Consider the following 21767-nt stretch of genomic DNA (forward strand, 5'->3'; position numbering starts at 1 on the left):
TTCCTTGAAGTAACTTTGCATCTTTCTCTTACAGCCCTTAAGATTATCTCTTTGTCGTTAACATTTGCCATTGTAATTACAATGTGTCTTGGTGTGGATATTTTTGGGTTCATCGTGTTTGGGACTCCCTGTGCTTGTGCAACTTTTTTCTTCCCCAAATCAGGGAAATTTTCTGTCATGATTACTTAAAATAGGTTTTCTAATTCTTGCTCCTCTTCTTGTCCTCCTAGCATCTTAGTATATGGATGTTGCTTCATTTCATGATGTCCCAAAGCTCCCTTTAGCTCTCCTCCTGATTTCTAATTTGTTTCTCCAATTGCTATTCCGATTGGGTGTTTTTCTACCCTGCCTTCTAACTCACTTATTTGGTCCTCTGCTTCTCCTAGTCTACTGTTGAAACCTTCTATTGTGTTTCTTATTGTAGCTATATCATTTTTAATTTCCTCTTGATTCATACATATGTTGTTGATTTTCTCATCCAGCAGGTTTAGGAACTTTATTGCCCTTACTGTGAATTCTTTCTCTGACAAATTGCTTGCCTACATTTCATTTAGTTCCTTTCCTGGCAATGCCTCCTATTCTTTTCTTTAGACGTTGTTTCTCCCCAAACCCCATTTTTTGCTGTCTCTTTGTGTCCCTGGGCTCCCTGCTTGACGTCTGAGGGGTTAAAGCCCCTAGTGATCTAATGGTCTGGGACTTGCTAGCTTGGGGGCATAGTCTGCCTTATGTTTAAAACATTTATTGTCTCTGCTCTGAGTTGTAACCCCTTTTCCCATGGTTTTGGTCCCTTGGTTTTTTAAGATTCTCAGGGTTGGTGGGGGCACGTGTACATTTCTTCTGGTGTAGAACTCCTTGTGAGGACCCAGAGCCCTCTGGCATGCAATTCACTGTGCAGCCCCAGACCCAAGGCAGGATGGTGCCCTAGGTCCCTCTGGAAGCACACTTACAGTGTGGTCCAGTGACCTGTGGCTGGGAACACCAGGTCTCACCAGTGTGCCAGGCAAACAGCTCTGTCTGTCCCAGGGATTGGAGCCAGGGCTGGCCTGAAGGCTCTGTCTGGGTTTGGGGTGAGGCATGCACTGGGCTGCGGCTCTGTACTGAGATCAGGGTTAGAGTGAGGTGTGGGGTACCTCTGGCTTGCACTCACAGCATGGGGGCCTGAAGCCCAGGATCCTGGGACACTGGGTTTGGGCTCCAACAAGGAGGCACAGCTCAGGAGGTCTCTCTACTGTGTGCTCACTGAAGATGTCTGGGACCCATGGTGAAGTACTGTGTTGTGCACTGCCTGGGGCATGGTAGTGGCTCCACAGGGCTTAGGACTGGCAAGTGGCTCCCTACACAGGTCCGGGGTTGGTGTCTGATGTCAGTCTGGATGTTGGTGTGGCAGCACTCCTGGCCTCTATTGCTCCTTCAACAAGATGGCATGGGTTCCACAACAAAGATGCACAGCCTGGGAATGCGCGTGGTGGTAGCAGGGGCTCCCCATCTAGGAGAGCCCAATCTATAGTCCCTGAGACTCCTGAGATATATATCTGTCCCTCACTCATCCACACACACACACACACCACACAGGTCTACACATTACTCTCTCACTTCTTTACTCTGTCACACGCTCTCCCTCCCTGCCATCCTGTTGGCTGCCATGTTCGAATCCCTATAATATATTTCTTGACGTTAATATTTAAGAATCTCCAGTTTTAACTCTGTGTTTCAAGAAACACTTTCACAATCCTATTGGATTTTTCTTGCTTTGTACTTTTAACCAATCGAATCACTCTCTGACCCTTGTGCTCAACTTTCTTCCTTCAGTGCAGATCAATTGAAAACCAATTTTTTTTTTGGTGATTTGACTATAGAATCATATGTCAGATCAGCTTCCTAGTTTATTTGTTTATTTACATTATTTATTTTTAATTGAATTTATTGGGGTTATATTGGTTAGTAAAATGTTTCAGGTATATAATTTCACAATACATCATCTGTATATTATATGGTGTGATTATTACCCCAGGTCAAGTCTCATTCTATCACCATTTATCTCCTCTTTACCTTCTTTTACCTCCTCCACTCCTCTTCTCTCTGACAATCACCATACCATTGTCTGTGTCTATGAGTTTTTCTTTTCTTTCTTTAATTAATTCCTTCACCATTTTCACACAGGCCCCAAACCCCTCCTCTCTGACATCTGTCAGTCTGTTCTCTGTATTCATGATACTGTTTCAACTTTATTAGTTTGTTTTGCTCATTATATTCCACATATAAGTGAAATCACATGACACTTGTCTTTCTCTGACTGGTCCATCAACTTGATCACTTTTTAAAAGTTATTCATTTCCATAAACTATTAGAAACAGTGCTTGAAATGCTATTTAGATATGTTTTAATGCTCTAAATATTGAGTTTGGATTTCTAAATGTTGATAAAAGTTGAAATATTTCTCAAAGTTCTATGCATAAATAAGTTGTTAATTTTTACTCTGGTTATTTTAGCAGTGCTATCAAATATTAAGCATCTACTTTTCATTAATTACTGTAGTATACAGTAATTATAAATTTAATGATTCTCTTTAATAAATTTAGTACATTTTATACAGTTATACATTTAATACATTTATTACATTTATACATTAATACATTTAGTACATTTATCCCAGTATATGTTTAATTCCCAGAGAGAAAACCCAATTAGTAACAACCTTAATCCCTGCCCAAATTTAAAAAAAATAAATAATTCTAATATTAAAAAGGATAAGCATACTAGGACAAAATTTTTTATTTATTACTGATAGACGTTACCTTGGCAGACATGAATTATACCTGTGGTCAAGTGCCACTACTGAAAGAGTACTTAATGTTAGAAAGATACATCCACTGAAACAGAATCATTTTTATGTATGATGACATTGAGTGGTAGGAAAGAACTAGTTTTTTCCATGAGCATAGTCACTTTTTAGTCTAATCTAAGCTGATATGCTCAGTTATCATTCTCACATTTACTAATCATAAGAATCACTCCACCTCCTTAAGGGTGGACTGAGAGTGCATATAGATAAATGTAGCAAAAATCTCTTCTCAGGTAAATGAGGTGCAAGGAAAAAAATTCCACTCTCTACTTAGTGGTCAAGTGTGAATATTGTTTTCTTTTTAAATATATTTTTATTGATTTCAGAAAGGAAGCGAGAGAGAGAAACATCAATGATGAGAGAGAATTATTGATTGGCTTCCTCCTGCATGCCCCCTATGGGGATTGAGCCTGCCACCTGGGCATGTGCCCTTGACCTGAATCGAACCTGGGACCCTTCAGTCTGCAGGTCAATGCTCAATCCACTGAGCTAAACTGGCTAGGGCTGAATATTCCTCATAAAAGGTGGGAGGGAATGGGAGATACCTGTAATACCATCAACAGTAAAAAATATATATTAAAAATAAACTATATACATAATCTTGGTTGCACTACTTTTGTTTTTCTAACAGCCTTATTGATATACAAATCACATACAATATGTTTTAATTCTAGATGTTTTACATATCATTAGATTTAGACTTCTGAGTATTTGATATTTTTGATGATATAATCTCCACCATTTTATAAACTTCATTTTCTGTTATGTTTTTATGTATATAAAAATGAAATTAATTTTTGTATTTTTATTTTGTATGCAAAATATCTATATATATAAAACTCTAATATGCAAATAGGCTGAACAGCAGAACAACTGAACAACCAGTCACTATGACGTGCACTTACCACCAGGGGGTGCACTCTGAACATGGCAGGTGTCAGCAGCAGGTGGCAGAGCATGGAACATGGTTGGCATTGGCTGCAGCGGGATCGTGGAGCAGATGAGCAGGGGTGCCAGAACAAGGCGGGGCACCAGTTGCTGTCATCAGGGTGAGCCTCTGGTGGTTACTGAAAATTCTTTAGTCCTGCACACCACAGTCTCATCCGGCACTTGCACCCACTGCCAGCGCCAGAGATACCACTCACACCCGCTGCCGGCGCCTTGCACTGGCCCCAATCGCTCAGCTCTGTCAGCAGGTGTGAGCTGCAGCTGCTGACCCCGATCAACCCTCAGGGCTTCTCCACCTCCCCATAATCCTGAGGGGCAATTGGGGCCACCAGCCGCCATTCACACCCACTGCCGGCACTGGCCCCGCTTACACCCGCAGCTAGCACTGAAGCCGCCACTCGCACCTGCTGCTGGTGCCCAGCACCAGTCCTGATCTCCCCGAAGGGTTTCTCCACCTCCCCCTGCTTCGGAGGGGCAATTGGGGCAGCAGTGGCTGCTCACACCCACTGACAGCACCAGCCCTGCTTGCACCCACTGCTTGTGCCAGCCCCAATTGCTGTGCGAGTCAGTGGGTGCAAGCGGGGCCTGTACAGTCAGTAAGTACATGGGAGCGGTGGTGGCGGGGGTGGGGCTGCTGGCAGACAGGCACCTGGAGTCACGGCAGGAGGACCCAGGCAAGGGCGTGGAGAATGGGCCAAGATCTGCCCTTGTGCCCACTGCAGCCTCGTGGCTCACCATTCCTTTCAAGGTGCACGAATTCATGCACTGAGCTCCTAGTATATTTCCTTATTAAGACTAATATTCAGTGTGTGTACTATTTCAGAATTTCTGTGTATTTACAAATATGAAGATACTATTTTTCCTTTTTAATACTGCATGGCTTCTTTTCCCTGTCATGGTGTACTAAATAGGACTATTAGTACAACACTGAATAGAGGTGGGAATAATGTGTACCCATTTCCCCCACCGAATCTCAGTTGAAATGATTAAATGTATTAGATGTAGGTTTTGTATAAATGTATTTTATCAAATTGAGGTATTTCTCTTATGATAATTTTTTTCTGTTTTTTTTATTTTAATTAAATTTATTGGGGTGAAAGTTGTTAATAAGATTATATAGGTTTCAAGTGTACAATTCTATGATACATGATCTGTATGTTGCATTGTGTGCCCATCACCCAGAGTCAAATCATCTTCTGTCACTATATATTTGAACCCCTTTACCCTTTACTACCACCCATCCCTCTTCCCTCTGATAACCACCATGCTGTTGTCTGGTTCTCTGAATTTTTGTTTGTTTGTTGATTTATCAAACATGATTGTTACATTTTTATCAAATACTATTTTTCTTTCAAAATAACATGCATTCATTTTAGAAACGTCAGAAATAGGGAAAAACAAGGAACAATCAAATAACCAACAATCTATTATCCAAACTGAAATAATTACTATTAACTTGTTGACATAGAGATTCTTGATTTGATTTCTAAACTTTTACTTTGAATATAGGAATGAGGTCAAGAATGGAGGATGTCTCAGCTACTGAGCATCCCTTGCAAGAACATCTAGTTATTGATTGTAGTGCTCACAGATTTATGGCAAAACTAACTTGGATCTAGGTGTGTGTCCACATCCATCAGTATTAATCTGGTGGGTAGAGATTAGTAGTGATATGCCTCCCCCCAGCTTTAGTGACATATAATTGCCATATAACATTGTGTATGTATAAGGTATATAATGTGATTATTTTATAGATGTATATATCACAAAATGATTACCACAGTAAGATTAATTAGCACCTTCATCACCTCACATAATTACTGTGGTGAGAATATTTATGATATACTCTCAGCAACTTTCAAATTTGCAATAGAGTATTGATAACACTAGTCACTACATTCAATTTCCAGAACTCATTCATTTTATAACTGGAAGTTTGGACTCTTTGACCAACCTCATTTGTCCCATGCTTCAGCCTCTGGCAACCACAATTCTTCTCTGTTTCAATGAGTTCAGATATTTTAGATTCCACGTGTGAGATTATATGGTATTTGTCTTTCTCTAACTTCTTTCACTTAACATAATGCCCTCGAGTTGGATCCATATAATTGAAAATGGTAGCATGTCCTGCATTTTTATGGGTGACTTAGATAGATAGAATGTAGATAGATATAGAGAGATAGAGATAGAGATAGAGATAGAGATAGAGATAGAGATAGAGACAGATAGAGATAATTTTTAAAATATATTTTATTGATTTTTTACAGAGAGAAAGGGAGAAGGATAAAGAGTTAGAAACATTGATGAGAGAGAAACATCAATCAGCTGCCTCCTGCACACCCCACTGGGGATGTGCCTGCAACCAAGGTACATGCCCTTGACCGAAATTAAACCTAGGACCTTTCAGTTCGCAGGCCAACGCTCCATCCACTGAGCCAAACTGTTTAGGGCATAGATAGAGAGAATTTTGTTTATTCATTTATCTGTCGATGGACACTCAGGTTGTCAGTTGTTTCCACATCTTGACTTTGTGAATATACTGCAATGAACATGAGAGCACAGATATCTCTATAAGATCCCGATTTCAATTTCTTTGGATATATACCCAAAGAGAAGTTGCTGAATCATATATTTTTAATTTTTTTGAGGAACTTCTGTACTATTTTCTATAATGGATGTACCAATTTACACGTATTCACTTTTCTGCACGTTATCACCAACGCTTGCTTTCTCCTGTCTTTTTTGAACCACTCTAATAGGTATGAGATATTTCATTGTAGTTTTGATTTGTATTTCTCTAATGATTAGATGGTGAACATCTTTTCATGTACCTGTATATCTTCTTTGAGAAAATGTTTATTCAGGCCCCATCACCCTTTTGTAATCAGATTATTTGTTTTGTTGCTATTGTGTTTATAAGTTCTTTACATATTATGGATATTAAGCCCATATTTGATATATACTAGTAGTTTTCAGATATTTTCTCCCTTTCTTTAGGTTGCCTCTTTATTCTATAGATATTTCTCCTTTGCTATGCAGAAACTTTTTAGTTTGATGTAGTCCCACTTTTCATTTTTGCTTCTGTTCTTTGTGTGTGTTTTTTTCTGTTATATTCAAAATATTGTTGCCAAGACATACGTAAAGGAGCTTCTATTCTGTTTTCTTCTAGGATCTTTATGTTTCAGATATTATAATTAAGTTTTAATTTAATTCATACTGATTTCTGTGAGTGGTGTAACAACATAGGGGTCCAATTTCATTATTTTCATGTGATTATTCAGTTTTCCCTGCACCATTTATTGAAGATAGTATTTCCCATTGTGTATATTTGGCTGCCTTAGAAAATACCAGTTTAACATATATGAATGAGTTTATTTCTGAGCATGTGTTTCTGTTCAATTAATTTATATATTTTTATGCCAGTGTCGTACTGTTTGATGGATATATCTTTGTGATATATGTTGAAACCAAGAAGTATATTACTCCAGCTTTTTCTTTCTCAGGATTGCTTTAGGTATTTGGCATATTTTGTGGATCCATACAAATTTTAGGATTTCATTTTTCTATTTATGCGAAAAGTGACATTGAAATTTTGATAGGGATCGCATTGATTCTGTAGGTTGCTTTGGTTATTATTGACATTTCAACAATATTAATTCTTCCTGTATATGAACACTGACTATCTTTCCATTTCTTTGTGTCTTCTTCAATATTTTTTATCCATGCTTCCTTAAATTTTTTGGTTACATTTATTCCCATTTTTTGATACTATAGTAAATGGGATTGTTTGCTTAACTTCTCTTTCCAATAGTTCATTGTTAGTGTATAAAAGCACATCTGATATTTTTATATAGATACTAGATGCCCGGTGCACAAAATTCGAGCATGGGGAGAGGATCCCTCAGCCCTGTCGGCACCCTCTCACAATCCAGGACCCCTTGGGGGATATCCGACTGCTGGCTTAGGCCCAATCTCACATGCTGGCCACCCCCCCCCCCCCAGCAGGGATGACAGGACTGGGGGACTCTGGCGGGGCTGAGGGTACTGGGCGCCACCATCTTGTGGCTATGGGCGCCGACATATTTGAGACAGCATGATGGTCAATTTTGTGATATATACAATCATTTTGTGATATATACAATCCTATCTCTTTATTAGATATCATCATTTTGTGATATATACAATCCTATCTCTTTATTAGATAGGATGGTTGACTAATTACAGCTGTCCTCCATTTCCCCCCCCCTTTGCCTCCCTCCACATTGCACCCTCATAGACCTTTACCATATTATTGTCTGTGTCTATGCACTATGCATATATGCATATACAGTCTTTGGTTGATTACTTCCTGCCCTTCCCACTCTTCTTCCCTCTGAGATCTGTCATTACGTTCCATTTACCCATGCCTCTGATCCTATTTTGTTCATCAGTATATTTTGTTCTTTAGAGTCCACATATAAATGAGGTCATGTTATATTTGTCTTAAAGGGTAAGAGTTTCTTCTTTTTTACAGCTGTGTTGTATTCCATTGTATAAATGTACCACAGCTTTTTTATCCACTCATATATCTTTTGTAGTAAACAAAAAGTGTTTGTGTCTAGTAAAGTGCAGCTGAGTCCAAGTTTTCTTACTCAGGGCAGATTAATAAATTTTCATCCACCAAAAGTGTATAAGATGATGCTCTTTTAAACAGGTGCTTGTTTCAGATCTTTAACTTGCTCTGTCTTCTCTATCCAGAAACCTGCTTTGTGATAGTGTTCTTGAAGGTACCCTGTTCCTAAGAAAAGGTAGAAGAGAGAATATTGGGTGACATTCTTCATCCAATTTTAAGATTTGTCTTGATAGTCTCAATTGAAAACCACACTAACACCATTTATCAAACAATGTATAAGATCAATGACAAACTTAGGAGAAAACTATTAGTAAAAGAAATGAATAAGTAATTCAGAAAAATACTTTTTTTTGTATATTAGCCTTTTGGCTAATAAATATGAAAAATCCTCACCTGAAATATTAAGAAGATAAAAATTAACATACCAATGATACTGTTATTCACCTGTTTGGTTGGCTAAATTAAAATGTAAAAATTCCCATCAGTTTTACCTAATGCAAAGAAAATGCCATGTCCCATGCTGCAAATGGAAAGTTAAAATGGCACACATTTTCTGGAATATTATTTGGCAACTAGAGGGCCAGTTCATGAAATTCGTGCATGTGACGGGGCTTGGTCCCTCAGCCCAGCCTGCACCCTCTCGCAATCCAGGACCCCTCGGGGGGTGCCCAACTATGGGATCGGGCCGAAACCAGCAGTCAGACATCCCTCTTGCAATCTGGGACTGGGTTCCTAACTACTCACCTGTCTGCCTGCCTGCCTGATCGCCCCTAACTGCTCTCCCCTGCTGGCCTGATCACCCCTAACTGCTCTTCATTGCAGGCCTGGTTGCCCCTAACTTCTCCCCTGCCAGCTTGATAGCCCCTAACCACCTCTGCCTCAGCCCCCGCCACCATGGCTTTGTCCAGAAGGATGACTGGAAGGTGTTCAGTCTACCCAGTTTAATTAGCATATTACCCTTTTATTAGTATAGATTAGTCAGCTCAGACAGCCATAACAAAATATCATAAATTTGTTTGATTTAAACAACAGAAATGTATTTTTCTCACAGTTCTGGGGGCTGGAATTTGGGGTTATGGTACCAGCATAGCATCGTCCCATACACCAGAAAGTGGTGGATCAATCTCCAGTCGGGGCACATGCCCAGGTTGCAGATTCAATACCCAGTCCAGTGAGTGCAGGAAACACCAGAAAAATCTCAAAATCTCTCTCTCTCTCTCTCTCTCTCTCTCTCTGTCTCTCTCTCTCTCTGTGTGTCTCTGTCTCTCTCTCTCTGTCTCTGTCTCTCTCCTTTCTTCTCTTTGAGATCAATTAAAGTGAATGATAAGTAAATAATATTCTCTAAGTATGGTTTTAATAGGAAAGACATTAGTGATCTATGCAGTGAAAAACTCATTATAACACATATATACAGCATGAACCCATTTAAATATATATATATATATATATATATATATATATATATATATATATATATATATATTTATTGATTTCAGAGGAAGTGAGAAGGAGAGATAGAAATATCTATTATGAGAATCATTGATCAGCTGCCTCCTGCATGCCCCTACTGAGGATCAAGCCCAAAATTTGACCAGGAATCATATTGTGACCTCCTGGTTCATAGATTGATGCTCAACCAGTGAGCCCCACCAGCCGGGCCCCATTTTTATCAATACAAGGCACATGAGATACATTGGCAAGATCTCACTCCTAGACAAAAGTCTGAAATTGCCCAAACTCCTTTGCAGCTAGGTTTCTGGATATGAATTCGTTTCTGCTGATTGGATGCACTTGCACAATATTTTGAAGGCAGAAGTGGAGCAGAAGTATCTTCCCACAGTTTGGGCTGTTTGCTGCTGGTGATCATGTTTGCAGAGATGTGGAGGTTTTCTGCAGCGGAATCCAGGCTGTGCACAGGCAGTTGTGGCAGAGGCAGTGCCCAGTGACCTATTTTGTGGGAGCTGGAGGGCACTTGTGGGGGTCACAGCTGTGTCAGAGTGTCCTAGAATTCAATTGTGGCTGAGGGGGCAGATCCTCCCACTTGCCAGGGAGTCTTTCCTGGGGGCCCAGCCTAATACCCACTCCTCCAACTTTTCAATGATTTCCCAAGCACCAATTCCCTGTGCTAAATTCTTTCCTTCCTAAAATAGCAAAGATCTAAAAACATTTTGGATTCTCTACTTTCAACAAAAACAATGCTGCACAGGGTCAGGTCTGCTTCCTCTTCTGTAGAACCTAGACCAAAGATTATCTGTTCATAGTTACTGAAGATTGTGGCAGCTGTGTTTCCCGGAGATGGCCACAACATTTCCTATCCCTCTTGTGGCCTTGCCACTTTCCACCACATCCTCTCTCTTGAAGTGGGGATGACCTCTGAATTCCAAGGCCAAGGCCAAAAAGGCATGGGGCTGCAGCCCTGCCCACCCCACCAGGGTTTCCAGCTCTGGCCCCACCCACATTGCTCTGGCCTTGCCCTCCTGGCTCACTTCCCCTCCAGTCTGCAGCCCAGTGCCTTGTTACACATCATGGCCCACGTGCTGATGCTGCTGGGCTCAGCAGGTGGGGTAAGAGCCCACATCAGGCCTCACACCTCCTGACTCCTGTGTGCCACTGCCCCCTGTGCCTGCGGCCCCTATTCCTGTCACTATTTTGACTGGGGACAGATGTCCAGGTGCTGTGCGTGGCCTGCAGGGACTTCTGTCGCCACCAGGAAAGCCTCCCCACCAGTGCCCTTATCCCGGGTCCACTTCCACCATAGGAGAGCTTTGCCCTTGCAGCTGCCCGAGACTCAGACCTAGCAACTCCAAGGTCCCCAGATCCAAAATTTCTGCCAGTCAAGGTGGTTGGCCAGCTGGCCCTACTCTGATCGGGGTGTTGGGGGCAATCTGGCCCAGATCAGACATGTTCACTAGCCACAGTGGGAGTCATAGTGACCAGTCATTAGGTCATTATGGTTGTGATGGTGTTATGGTCTCTGGCTTTATATATATATGGACTAGAGGCCCTGTGCATGAAATTTGTGCATGGGGGGTTGTCCCTCAGCCCAGCTTGCACCTTCTCCACTTCTTTTTTTTTCTTTTTAGTTTATCCACATTTGTAGATATGGCATTAATTCATTTCCCATTGATTTTTAGAGAGAGTGGAAGGAAGAGGAATAGAGAGAGAGAAACATCCATGTAATAAACATCCTTTCAATTGCCTTCCTTAGGAGCCCTGACCAGGGATCCAACTTGAAACCCAGGTATGTGCCAGGTATGTTCCCTGAACTGGAATTGAACCTGCAACCTTTTGGTGCACAGGACCACGTTCATGCTCAACCAACCTATCCACTTCAACCTGGCTGTTATTCAATTTCTGGAATTGTATTTCAATTAATTCTTGCAAAGTCTGTGGTTTAGGTCAGTGGTTGGCAAACTCATTAGTCAACAGAGCCAAATATCAACAGTACAATGATTGAAATTTCTTTTGAGAGCCAAATTTTTTAAACTTAAACTTCTTCTAATGCCACTTCTTTAAAATAGACTCACCCAGGCCATGGTATTTTGTGGAAGAGCCACACTCAAGGGACCAAAAAGCCACATGTGGCTCACGAGCTGCAGTTTGCCAACCACAGGTTTAGGTAATATTCACATTTTGTTGATGAGAAAAAAAAAAAAACAACCTCTTTGTTTTGAGACATTATTCTTCCTTCATTGCTGCATTTTCCTGCCAGCCCTAGAAAGGCTCTTGACAGCAGTTTCACTGGTATCTAGAGTCAGAAGCATTCTCCTCACCACTACCCTCTCCCAAACCTCCTCTGCACTGGTACTGAGGCTGTCCTGGAGGGCGCAGAGGCTTGGTAATGAAGACAACGACAGGATTTGGACCACTGGAACCACCATATCCACCTTTCCTCTCCATGTTGGAGAAGGCGGGGCCAGCAACTTCCAGCAGCACCGAGCTTCTGGATAGGCCAAGGTTTGCAGCGCTAGCTCTTTGAACAAAGTAAATGCTTCAGTCTCTCCCTCTCAAGAGCTTCTGTCGCCCCGGAGGTTATAGGGCTGCCCTGAAAGTCCTCTGCGAGCCTCTCATCCATGGCAAACATGGCAGTGGACTCAGTGATGGAACTGCTATTTTTAGATATTTTAAAACACCCCAGCACTGAGGTAAGACTTTGCTTCTTGACTCTGACTCTGCTTCTTGACTGTGGGACATGTACAAAAAATTTTGGGGCATGCTTTGACTTTCCCTCCTGCCAGTGGCCTTAAATTCTGCACATACACACCCCCTCCCCCTGGCTGGGTGTGGGCACCATGTCTGTGGGAGAGCATCGGTGGCCAGGACATTTCTCCGTGTTATCTTAGGCTCCTGTGTCTTTGGTTGAGTTGGTTGTTCTGCTTGCTTTGCTCCCCTGTCCCCTTACCCCCGTCAACTTTGGGCCTTGAAAATATCTTGGTTCTCAGGCTTAGCTCAGGTGGTCTTTGGGAGGGTCTCAGACTGCCTAGTGGTGTTTGGGAGGGTCTCAGACTGACTGTGTTTGACAGCATTTCTGGAGACCGAGCAGGTCACGATGGCTTTGTGATTACTAAATCTTTCCTCTCAGGTCCTTTTTCTAACGGGAGTTAAGTTGCTCAGATGTGACACTCATTCGGTTTAGGATTCACCCGTTAGGACATGACATATTTGCACTGAATGGCTTTTGTGTGGAGGATACCTGTGAGGAGGGGAATCAGTGGTGAAAGGAACCAATGGCAGATTTGGAACCCCCAGACAGGGAACCTCACTCACTCCCCGCATGTCTTCCCACTGCACTCCCTGCATGTCTCCCTCAGCAGCCAGCCTGGGCGTGCAGGAGGCTTGGCTTCCTTCGTCACCCTGCAACAAAGGAAGCCAAGCCTCCCGAGCACTCTGCTGGCTCCATGGCTCCGGCCTACGCTACCATCTCTGTGGCTATGGGCGCGGCCATATTTGTGGCTATGGGAGTGGCCATATTTATGGCTATGGGCGTAGCCATCTTTGTTGCAGAGTGATGGTTAATTTGCATATTACCCTTTTATTAGATAGGATTGTATCCTGCAACTTTATTAATTTTTTATTAGATCTATCAGTTTTGGAGTAGATATTTTAAGATTTTCTCTCTATAAAAGATTGTGTCACCCTGGCCAGGGTGGCTCAGTTGGTTGAGTGTCATCTATTATACCAAGAGATCACTGCTTAGATTCCCAGTCAGAGCACATGCCTGGGATGTGGGCTCAATCTCCTGTAGGGGGAATTTAGGAGGCAGCCAATCCATGTTTCTGTCTCATTGGTGTTTCTCTCTCTCTCTCCCTCTCCTTTCCACTCTCTCTAAAATTAATAAAAACATATCTTAAAAAAAAAAGATCACATCATCTGGAAACAGAGAATTTTACTTATTTATTTCCATTTTGATCCCTTTTATATTTTTTTCTTGCCAAATTGACTGGGTAGGACTTCCAGTACTATGTTTAATAAGCATTGCAAATGGGGCATCTTTTTCTTGATGTTGGTCTTAGATGAAAAGTGCTTAATCTTTAATCATAGAATATTATGTTAGCTGTATGCATGTCAAATATGGCCTTTATTATGTTGGACTACATTACTTCTATACCCACCTTCATATTAGATTATAACAAGAAAAGATGTTGAAAGTTGTTCAATAACATTCCTGCATCTACAGAAATGATCATATGATTTTTATCCTCAAGTCAATTAATTTGGTGCATCACATTTAATAATATATTGAACTACCTTTGTATCCCAGGAATAAATTCCATTTTATCATGGTGTATAATCCTTTTAATGTGCTGTTGAATTCGGTTTGCTAGTATTTTTTTGAAAAATTTTGCATCTATACTCACCAAGGATATTGGTCTATAGTTTTATTTTCTTCTACTGTATTATGTTGTTTTGGTATCAGTCATACTGGCTTCATAAAATAAATTTCAGAGTGTCCCTGCTCTTCAGTGTTTTGGAAGTTTGTGAAGGATTCCTTTATTAACTCTTTTTAAATATTTAGTAGACTTTACCAGTGAAATAATCTGGTTCTGAGCTATTCTTGGTTGAGAGATTTTTGATTTGTGATTCAATCTCTTTATTTATTATTGGTCTGGTCAGATTTTTTTTTCATTATTTAGTCTTGATATATTGTTTCTAGGAATTTACCCTTTACTTTTCAGTTATTAAAATTGTTGGCATTTAAGTGTTTTTAGTAGTGTCTTTTTTAAAATTTATTTTTATTGTTGAAAGTATTACAAATGTCCTCCATTTTTCCCCTTTGCCCCCAGCTTTTTCCCGGCTCCTGCCCCACCCCAGGCCTTCACCACACTATTGTCTGTATCCATGAGATATACATATATGCATATAAATTATTTGGCTAATCTCTCCCCCTCCTTATTTTGTTCATTAGTTTATTTTGTTCATTATATTCCACATCTCATATTTCACTTGATGTTATTTATTTGAGTCTTCTCTCTTTTTCTCTCAGTCTAGCTAAAGTTTTGTCAACTTTTTTATTATTTAAAAAACATTTCTAATTTTTATTGATCTTTTCTATTGTTCTCATGTTCTCTATTTTATTTATTTCTCTTTCAAATCTTTATTTCATTTTTTATGCTATCTTTGTGCTTGAGGATTCTTCTTTTGCCAGTTCCTTGAGGCTTATATTTAGGTTTTGGGTTTTTATTTGAGATTTTTTTCTTAATGCAGGCATTTATCACTATTAAGTCCCTCTTAAAACAATTTGCTGCATCACATAAGTTTTAATATATGGTATTTCTACTTTAAGTTGTTTCAATATATTTTTATGTATCTGATTTTTTCTTTGACCCACTTGTTCAGAAGTTCTGTTTAATTTCAACGTATTTGTGAAATTTCCAGTTTTCCTCTTGTTATTCATTTCCAATTTAATTCCATGGTAGTCAGAAAAGATACTTGGTATGATTTTAATTCTAAATTTTCTGGGACTTGTTTTGTGATCTAATATATGATCCATCCTGGAGAATTTTCCATCTGTGCTTAAAAATAATGTGTGTTATTTTTCTGCTACTATTACAAGAAAATTTTGCTATATTTCTTTTAGCTCCATTTCTTCTAAAGTTTAGTTTAAGCTCAAAAAATATTTTTTTTACTAATTTTCTGTCTGGGTGATCTGTCCATTGTTGAAAGTGGGGTACTGAAATCCCCTCCTATTGTCAAATTGTCTGTTTTTCACTTCAGATCTGTTAGTATCTGCTGAATATATTTATGTGCTTCAATGTTTGGTATATATATATATATATATATATATATATATATATATATAATTGTTATATCCTCTTGATTAATTAACTAATTTATCATTATATAAAGGATTCACTCTGTGCCCCTGTATGTACTTAAACCTGAAGTGAGCTTCTTATAGTCAGCATATAGTTAAGATTTTTTTGTCTGATATAAATACAACTAAACCTTCTCTCCTTTGGTTTCCATTTCCATAGAATATCTTTCTTCATTCCTTCACTTTGACCTTATATGCCTTTAAACCTGAAGTGAGTTTCTTGAGGTAGCATACAATTGAGTTCTGTTTTATTTATCCATTCAGCCATTTGATGTCCCCTGATTGAAGAATTAAAGCCATTTACATTAAAATAAATTATGCAATATAAAATATTAATGATATATTGTACAATTTTATACCTGAAAGATATATAATTTTATTAATCAATGTCACCCAAATAAATACAATAAACATTTTAAAAGATAAATGATTGGTAAGTAAAGACTTAATGCCATCTTATTTATTTTTTTTGTGTTCTTTTTATTTATTTCCATTTTTCCTCTCTTCCTTTCTTGTTATTTTCCTTTCTGAATTGATAATATTCCATTGGTATGTTCTGATTCCCTTCTCATTATATTTTGTGTATCTAAGGTATGTTTTTGCTTTGTGGTTTCTATAACTTATGTAGAACATCTTATAGATATAACACTATTTTATGCTAATAACAATTTCACTTTAATCACATACAAATGCTTTGACTTTTTACTTTCCCCATAATTTTATGGTTTTAATGACACAATTTACCTATTTTCAAATTTTGTATCCATTAGCAAATTCATGTAGCTATTTTTTTTTCTAAAATGTTACATATGTGCAATGGAATACTACTCAGCAATAAGAAAATATGAAATACTGCCATTTGCAACAACATGAATGGACCTTGAGAATATCATGTTAAGAGAAATAAGTCAGAAAGAAAATGTTAAAAATCATATGATTTTACATGTAGCATATAAAACTGAAAGGAACAAATGAACCAACAATAAAAACAAGCAAAAACTTATAGACACAAGAAAACAGTATGGTGGGGTCAAATATATGGTGATGGAAGATAATTTGACTTTAGGTGTTGGTCACATATTAAGATCATATATCATAGAAATGTACACTGGAAACCTATGTAACCTTATTAACCAATGTAATCACAATAGATTTAATTACAAAATACTTTTAATTTTTATTATAAAATATTTTGTTAAATTATCACAGACATCCCCCCATTCCCCCCATTGCCCCCCTCTACCCAGTTCCTGCCCTGCCCCAGGCCTTCACCACTCTATTGTCTGTGTCCATAAGTAATTCATATATGCATATAAGATCTTTGGTTCATCTCTTCCAGTTCCCCTTTCCCCTTCCCTCTGAGATTTGTCACTCTTTTCCATGTCTCCATGCCTCTGGTTCTATTTTATTCATCAGTTTATTTTGTTCATTAGATTTTTCATTCATTTATTTTGATTTTTAGATTCAATTATTGATAGATATGCATTTATTGCCATTATATTGGTTATATTTTTTATCTTTTTTTCCTTCTTCCATTTCTTAAAGAATACCCTTCAACCTTGCATGTAATACTGGTTTGGTCGTAATGAACTCCTCTATATTTTTCTTGTCTGTTAAACTATCTGACCTTCAATGCTAAATGATACCTTTGCTGGGTAGATTAATCTTGGTTGTAGGTCCTTGCTATTCATCACTTTGAATATTTCTTGACACTCCCTTGGGGCCTGCAAAGTTTCTGTTGAGAAATCAGCTGACAATCTTATGGGCACCCTCTTGTAGATAACTAACTGTTTTTCTCTTGCTGCTTTCAAGATTATCTCTTTGTCTTTAACCCTTGGCATTTTAATTATGATTTGTCTGTGTGTGGGCCTCTTTGGGTTCCGCTTGTTGGGACTTTCTGTGCTTCTTGAACTTATAAGTTTCTTTAACCAGATAGGGAAAGTTTTCTGTCATTATTTCTTCAAATAGTTTTTCAATATCTTGCTCCCTCTCTCTTCTCCTTCTGGCACCCCCATAATGTGAATGTTACAGTGCTTGAAGTTATCCCAGAGACTCCTTACACTATCTTTATAGTTTTGGATTCTTTTTTTTTGTTTTTGCTTTTCTGCTTGGGTGTTTTTTGCTTCTTCATATTCCAAATAATTGACATGATTCTCTGCATCCTCTACTTTACTGTTGAATCCCTGTAAATTATTCTTTATTTCAATTAGTGTATGCTTAATTTATGACTGGTCCTTTTTCATGTCTTTGACATTCTCACTAAGATCCTTGAAAGTCTCACTAAGTCCCTTGAAGCTCTCATGAAGATCCTTGAATAACTTATAAACATTATGTTTAACTCTGTATCCAGTAGTTTGCTTGCTTCCATTTCTTTCATTTGTGACATGTTTCTTTGCTTCCTTGTATTTGTTTCTATTTCTACATATTAGTAGAGCTTCTGTGTCTCCTGGAATTAGTGTAGTACTAATGTAGTAGGTGTCCAGTAGGAAATATAAAGTCAGCCACAGCCTAGTGTAGTAGGTGTCCAGTAGGAAATATAAAGTCAGCCACAGCCTGGGGCCACCTGGCAGGAGCTACAGAGAGATCTACAGATGGCTTCTACTTGTATTGGGCTTAGAAATGCCAAGTGGAGGCCCAGCTGTGAAGGAAGGAAGGCTTGTGCTATTGCCAGGTCTTGGGCCTTTTAATGATAATTTTGGGGAATGCTGACACAAGCTTCTGCTTGTTTGAGATATTTCATGGAAGTCTGAAGCCTGAGCCAGGATAGGCCATTCATATAGAAAAGCAGCTGAAAGCAGTGTGGGTGGGCTGAAAAATGGATGGGGCAGGGAATTAGGCAATCACCAAGGCAGAGAGAACAATTTGGGCCATGGTGATGGAAACTCAGATATAGTTGTCAGTCAGCTCTGCAATGGGGGTGGTCCCATCATAGGAACAATGACCCCTGCTAGCACCCCCATCTGGAAGAAAGCCACTCCCAAGTTCCTGTCCAGATGCCAGACAGTCCAGTTCCTCCCAGTATGTCCCGGAATCCCTGAAAGCTTCCTGTTGGTGCTGAAGCTCAGAGGAAGCGAGACCTTGTAACTTTGTGTGCCGGCCATTTAAAAGGGACACCTGGGTGTCCAGCAAACTCCGTGTCACTCAGCAACAATCACTGCTGGCTTTTACAGCCTGATGCTATGCGGACTTCTCTTTCCAGCACTGGAACCCTGGGATGAGGCTCTGGTGTGGGGCTGGGAAATCTTGCATTTCACAGGAGGCCTTTGCAGCCAACATATCCCTCCCTATTAAAAAAGCCATCAGAAGTGGGTTTCAGAACAGCTTGTTCTTGCCTCTTCCCCTCTTACCAGTCTCAATGTGTTTTCTTCTTTACTTCTCTAGATGTTGGATATCCATTCAGGCAGATTTCAGGTGGTTCTGAATGATGGTTGTTCTGTATTTTAGTTGTAATTTGATGTGGTTGTCGGAGATGGTGAGTACCATATTTATCTATGCTGCCATTTTGGTTCTCTCCTAATTAGAAGTTTTTTAAAGAAAAAATAACTTTTTTATTTTATCCTTTCTGCAAATGTCCCCCCATGTCTCGCGTGGTTCAGGGTTCAGGTTCAGGGTTCAGGTTCTGGAGGAAGCCGTACACAAATGAAAGAGACAAGACAACAAAATACTAATTTGGGAATTGGGGGTCAGGCGGAAGCCCAAGGGAGGACTCCGCTTTGTTCTGGCCTTACGATCCCTTTTATTCAGGTTTGGGACACACCCATAGCCCTCAGGCAGGCAATTTCCAATAACAGGCAGACTATCTTGTCAGTAAGGATTTACATGAGACTAAAAGGTGAAGTTGCTTCAGCTACCATTGTCTCAACTAGACAGTGGGTGTGTGGCTCTGACCCTTGCCAGAGCCTCAAGGTTCCTTGCCTTCCGGGTTCCTTGTCCACACCTCTCTGCTAGTGAAGGCAATGGGCAGCTTCCAACACTTTCTACTAGAATTATGTGTTTAACTCCGCACCATATAACAGCATTAGAGTATTCAGAATTTGACTGAATACTTTACCTTTTCAAGTAACTATGATTTATGTTTTCATGATAGTAAATGTGTCATTTGTTTCAGCTTGAAGAACTCATTTTAGTATTTCTTGTTAGATAGGTATAGTGGTGACAAAGACCCTCAGCCTCATTTTGAAGGCAACTTTTTTTGGTATTCTTGTTGGGCAATTTTTAATTTTGTTTTTCCTCTCTTAGCACTTTTAATACATTATCTCACTCTCTTCTGGCCTACAATGTTTCTCCTGAGTAATCCACTGATAGCCTTATGGAGGTTCCCATTATGTGAGGAATTTTTTTATCTTGCTGCTTTTCAGTTCTTATAGAGTTTTATTATAATTTGTGTTATGGTAGATTTTTCTGGGTTGTAACTTTGGGGTGAATTATGAGCTTCATATACTTGGATATCCAAATATCTTATCATATTTGCTAGGTTCTTATGATTATTTCTTTAAACAAGTTTTCTGCCCCTTTCTCCCTATCTTCTCTTCTGGTAATGTAGGAGGATTTAATGGGCCAGATTTCTCAGTCACGAGTAGGAATGAGGCTCTTGGGGTACAGTTGAAGTAAACATTTTTAGAAGCTCCCTTGGGATGATGGGATGTGGAAAAAAGGCTTTATTGTGTGAAGTTACATTTTTCAGGTTTCAGAGTCCCCTCTCCTTTAAGACAGTCCTGGAAAAGGTACAGCTGTTGTTCCAGTAGAGCCAACAGCAAGGCCAGGGTCCAGAGTTTTTGTTCCATGTTGCAGCTGGGTGTGATTCATCATTCAAGCTAATAAAAGTCCATTAGTCCATGTGTGGATCCCCACATGGTCATGAACCACGTGAGTACAGGGGAGCATGCCTCTGTGGTAAGAGTCACAGGAGCCCTGCAATGAGAAACAGAAGAGAGTGAACATCCTTTGTTTGGAAGTTAAACATTCAGATTTCACATCCTTGCAGTGGCCTTGCCCATCCTGGCCACTGACTTGCTTTCCAGAACAGAATCAGTATTATAATAATTCATAGATTTTTTTTCTCTTAGTGGTATCTCATAGTTTCTGTGGTCTCTCTTTGTTCTTTCCATTCTCTTCTTTTTTCTCTTTTTACTGGATAATATAAAATAATCAGCCTTTTATTTCACTCACTCTTTGCTTTGTTCAGGCTGATGTTGATGCTTTCTATTGCATTATTTATTTATTCATTGTTTTCTTCAGTTTCAAATTTTCTTTGTGGTTCTTTTCTATGATTTCTATCACTGTTAAACTTCTCATTCTATTCATGTATGTTTTCTTGATTCCATTAAATTATCTTGTGTTTTCTTGTCGCTTATAGAGCTTCCCTAACACAAGCATTATGAAATATTTAGTTGACAAGTTACATATTTGGAGTAATCTATTTGCACTTACTATAAAATTATTGTGTTACTTTGGTGGTGGTGTTATGTTAACTTGATGTCTTGTATTTTTGTCTTTGTATTGAAAAATCAGCAACCTCCTCGTGTCTTATTGGCAGGTGTTTGAAAAGAAATACATTACAATGACCCTGTTAGAGATTTTAAGGTTTTCTCAGACATTTTATATTGAAACTAGTGGCCCTGTGCATGAAATTCATGCACAGGGGCGGGGGGCTGTCCCTCAGCCTGGCCTGCACCCTCTCCAATCTGAGAACCCTCGAAGGATGTCCTACTGACAGTTTACAGGGATCTGGCATAAACCAGCACTCGGACATCCCTCTTGCAATCTGGGACTGCTGGCTCCTAACCGCTAACCTGCTTGCCTGCCTGATTGCCCCTAACCACTCTTCCTGCCAGCCTGCTCACCCCCAACTGCTCCCCCTGCTGGCCTGCTCTCCCCCAGCTTCCCTCCCCACTGGCCTGCTCACCCCCAACTGCCCCCCACTGGCCTGCTCACCCCCAACTGCCCCCCACTGTCCTGATCACCCCAAACTGACACCCACTGACAACCTGCTCACCCCCAACTGGCCCCCCTGCTGGTCTGCTCACCCCCAACTGCCTCCCCCCACCAGC

This window comes from Eptesicus fuscus, chromosome 1 (assembly GCF_027574615.1).
Source record: "Eptesicus fuscus isolate TK198812 chromosome 1, DD_ASM_mEF_20220401, whole genome shotgun sequence".
Classification (NCBI taxonomy): Eukaryota; Metazoa; Chordata; class Mammalia; order Chiroptera; family Vespertilionidae; genus Eptesicus; species Eptesicus fuscus.